The 4,460-nt window shown below is 44.5% G+C and overlaps 1 pseudogene; it reads left to right on the top strand.

Moving 5' to 3' along the window:
• Positions 1-703: 703 nt before the first annotated feature.
• On the top strand, positions 704-832 carry LOC120852370 (annotated as a pseudogene).
• Positions 833-4,460: the final 3,628 nt, after the last annotated feature.

The following is a 4,460-nucleotide window of genomic DNA, read 5'->3' as shown; positions in this document are numbered from 1 at the left end:
AGGATGAACTAGGAATTTGGGGTTAGCAGATGCAAACTATTACATTTAGAATGGATAAAAAAGACGGTCCTACTGTATAGTATAGGGAACTATATCCAATCTCCTGGGATAAACCATAATGAAAAAGAATATTTAAAAAAGAATATATGTACGTATATAACTGAGTCACTGCTGTACAGCAGAAATTAGTACATTATAATCAACATTATTTAATTAACTTCAATTAAGAATTAAATTAAAAATGTATTTGTGTCATAAAATATTATCTTTGCTTCTCTTAACATATAAAACACAACCTGATATTGTATTAAGCCTTGAAAATGTGCTAGTGTACTACAATTGAAAATAAACACAATCTGAGGATTTTCCCGGTGGTCGAAAGGTTAAGAATCTGCCTGCCAATGCAAGGGACACAGGTTTGATCCTTGATCCAAGAAGATCCCACATGCCACTGAGCAACCAAGTCTATGCACCACAACTACTGAGCCAGTGCTCTAGACCCGCGAGCCACAACTACCAAAGCCAACAGGCTCTAGAACCAATGCTCTGCCACAGGAGAAGCCACTGCAGTGAGAAGCCTGCGTGCTGCAACAGAGAGTAGCCGCTGCTCATAGCAACTAGAGAATGCCCCCAAGCAGCAATGAAGACTCAGTACAGCCAAAAATAAATATACTGATAAAAATTTTTTTAAAAAGAAATACCCATCGCTTCTCGGCCTTTTGGCTAAGATCAAGTGTAGTATCTGTTCTTATCAGTTTAATATCTGATACGTCCTCTATCCGAGGACAATATATTAATCAGTTCTGATGAGATGGGTGAAACTGGAGCCGATTATACAGAGTGAAGTAAGCCATAAAGAAAACACCAATACAGTATACTAACACATATATATGGAATTTAGAAAGATGGCAATGATGACCCTGTATGCAAGACAGCAAAAAAGACACAGATGTGAATAGTGGACTTTTGGACCCAGAGGGAGAGGGAGAGGGTGAGATGATTTGGGAGAATGGCATTGAAACATGTATAATATTATGTAAGAATCGAATCGCCAGTCTATGTCCAATGCAGGATACGGCATGCTTGGGGCTGGTACACAGGGATGACCCAGAGAGATGTTGTGGGGAGGGGGCGGGGAGGGGGGTTCATGTTTGGGAACGCATGTACACCCGTGGTGGATTCATGTCAATGTATGGCAAAACCAATACAGAATTGTAAAGTAAAATAAAATAAAATAAAAATAAATAAAAATAAAAAATAAAAAAAAAAAAAGAAATACCCATATTGAAGGCATAAAATTGACACTAAATTTCAATTTATATAGAAAAAAATATTTGCCTTATAATAATATTCTAAGGTTATTTGTTGTGTGGGGTTTTCTGTATGTGTATTTTATTTGGTAATAAGATAGTTAAGAAAAAAAACATCTGCTGCAGAAGAACTAGCAATTGAGTAGCCCCTAAAAGCTAATATTGGTTCCCAAGTGACATGAAAGTTGCTGAGTTGTGTCTGACTCTTTGAGACCTCATGGACTATACAGTCCATAGAATTCTCCAGGCCAGAACACTGAAGTGGGTGGCCTTTCCCTTCTCCAGGGGATCTTCCCAACCCAGGGATTGAACCCAGGTCTCCTGCATTGCAGGCAGGTTCTTTACCACCTGGGCCACAAGGGAAGCCCAAGAATACTGGAGTTGGTAGCCTATCCCTTTTCCAGCGGATCTTCCCAACCCAGAAATTGAACCAAGGCCTCCTGCATCGCAGGCAGATTCTTAACCAACTGTACTGTTATTAACAATAGTTACCACAGGCCTATTCATGCAACCCACATTCACCTGGCCCCACTAGGCTGTGGCTTGACAGACACACGTACTGGTCAGGGTGACCCACGTAACACCCTCCCCTCACTGCCTCACCTTGCACTTAGGTGTGGCCACCTGCCTATATCTGGCCAATGGGCAATGAGTGGAAATGACCTAGAGAGACATTTAAGAGTCAGCTCTGAGTGGGACCCTCCTGTGTTCTCTCCACACACCCACAGCACTGCACAGCCCTCATTCAGGGCAATCATAGAAGCCACCCACTAAGGTGAAGAACCATGAGGGGAAAGCAGATTGGGTCACTGAGTCACTACAAAATGAACAGCTGACATGGGGAACAGCCTGAGTCAGAAACTGGATGAATAAGAAAAAATAAATCTTGGTATTTGGCCAATATGATTTTGGATTTTTTTTTTTTTTACCACCTAAGACTGTCCTGACTGATTCAAAGACAGCTGCAGTTTCTATGAGAAATTTTCAAATGAGACAAAAAGTCAGCTTCACTCAAGTGAAAGGAAGGCAAAAGGTGACCAGAGGGTGACCCCTCCCCCTTCTAATAGCTCTTGCACATCCTCCTCTGGTCTCCGGAGGGGCTTCAGGGGCTTCTCAAGCCTCAGTACGGCCTAGAGAAGGGGCAAAACTCTGTTGAGCAGCCTTTCTTGATTCATGAGGAGGCGGTGGAGGGGGCAGTGAATGAGCAGTTGGAGACTCGCCTCTGGCCCTGCCCCTCAGGCCTCCCCACCGCGTTTGCTGTGTGACCTTGGGCAAGCTGCTCCACCTCTCTGTACTTCAGCCTACACCCCCTTAAGTGTGACAGGTCCCCACCAGCCTGGGGTGGCAGCAGAACAGATGGCCTCTACTGCCTAAGAGTGATGGGATGAGATGGTGGCTGGAGAGAGGAACCCTTGCACTCAGCATTCCTGTTCTCATGCAGAAATGTCCCTGGGGCCCCTGGCAGTGCTGAAGTCTGTTACTATCAAACCGAGAGGGCAGTACAGAGGGGATGTCCCAAAGCCAAAAGCCTGTGTGTCCCCTGGGTACCATCTGCAGCACCCTAGAGATAAGTGCACTTGCCTCATCAGTGATCTGAAAATGACCCCAACTATGCCAGGATGTCATCTTGCTGTTGTGATCAAAAGCAGAACGTTGCTCTCACACACAAGCAGGGGCATTTACCTGAGAAAGACCAAGAAAAATCTAGAAAGCCCTAAATGTCTCTAAAGAGCAGACTGGTTAAATTTTGATATATCCATGTTATGAACTACTATGCAACCATTTAAAGACCAGGCAGCTGTCTCCATACTAGCGATAAAGCCATCCAACACTGTATTGAATGAAAGAAAGCCCAGTGCATGCAGTACGGAAAGCACACAGCCATTGTACACACACACATTTAGACACACAAGCATGTACACGTCTTTGTGTGTACTCTATACAGCTGCAAGGCAACACAACCAATCAGCAGTGGTGGCTGCAGTGGACTGGGATCTAATGAGACAGAATTAATTTTAATTGTAAACTCTTTCATCCTATCTTTTACCATGTGAAAGTGAAAGTGCTAGTCACTCAGTCATGTCTGACTCTTTGCGACCCCCTGGACTGTAGCCTGCCAGGCTCCTCTGTCCGTGGGATTCTCCAAGGAAGAATACTGGAGTGGGTTGCCATTCCCTTCTCTAGAGGATCTTCCCAACTCAGGGATCAAACCCAGGTCTCCTACATTGCAGGCCAATTCTTTACCATCTGAGCCACCAGGGAAGCCCACCTTTTACCGTATATAGATATATTTGATTTTCCTTATAGTTTTTTGTCAAAGAAGAAAGGAAACACTGGCTTTGGATTGCAATCCTAGATTTCAAGCCAAGCTTCATGTCATCATAGCTGGTGATCTCGGGCAAACCTCAGTTTCCTCATCTGTAAAATGGGGATAACAGTAGTGCCTCCCTCACTGGATTGTTGTGAGGACTAAATGAGATCATGCGTAAGAGTTGTTTAGCCCAGAGCCTGGCACCCATTAAGCATTCTTGGCATCCATTCATGACACCCATTAAAGCTATTTTTGATCAAGCACAAAGTTCAATGTCCATTTGACCACAGTGCCCAGATATCTGACAGACTCATTAAGACCATTCCTTGAAGAGCAAGTGTTGGTATTGGTTTTAATATTTTATCACCTGGCAGCATCTTCTGGAAAACACTCATTTGCCTCTTCCTGTGCCCTGCCCAGCCTGCTGTTAACAGTCTCCAAAGCCTTGTTTAAAAGTGTGCTTCTCCATATGGTTTCCTAAAACTCCTACTCAATAGACAGGGTTGATGTATAGCTGGGTGGACATCCTTTTCTCCTTGAGCTTTTACAGAGGATGTGAGGGGAAGGGCTCTTCTTACCAATTAGAGAGAAAAGACTCTTGAAGCCATTATGTGTCTGACACCAATTCAATTACCCCGTCCGTGGCCTGTGCAGCTCAGCACTCCCTCAGCTTCATTAGTGCTGCAGCGCTGCCCCATCCACCCTTCTCTGAAAGTCCTACACCACAGAGAACAAACTCCATTGTGACAGGTCACTGCAGCATTTCTACCTCCTGAACAAAAGGGGCCTCCCGGGCTGAGAGGAGGGCCCACATGAGCTTAGGGGGCCCAGTACAACCC

This window comes from Oryx dammah, unplaced genomic scaffold, assembly GCF_014754425.2.
Source record: "Oryx dammah isolate SB20612 unplaced genomic scaffold, SCBI_Odam_1.1 HiC_scaffold_25, whole genome shotgun sequence".
Lineage (NCBI taxonomy): Eukaryota > Metazoa > Chordata > Mammalia > Artiodactyla > Bovidae > Oryx > Oryx dammah.
This window is presented reverse-complemented; position numbering and strand designations above follow the sequence as displayed.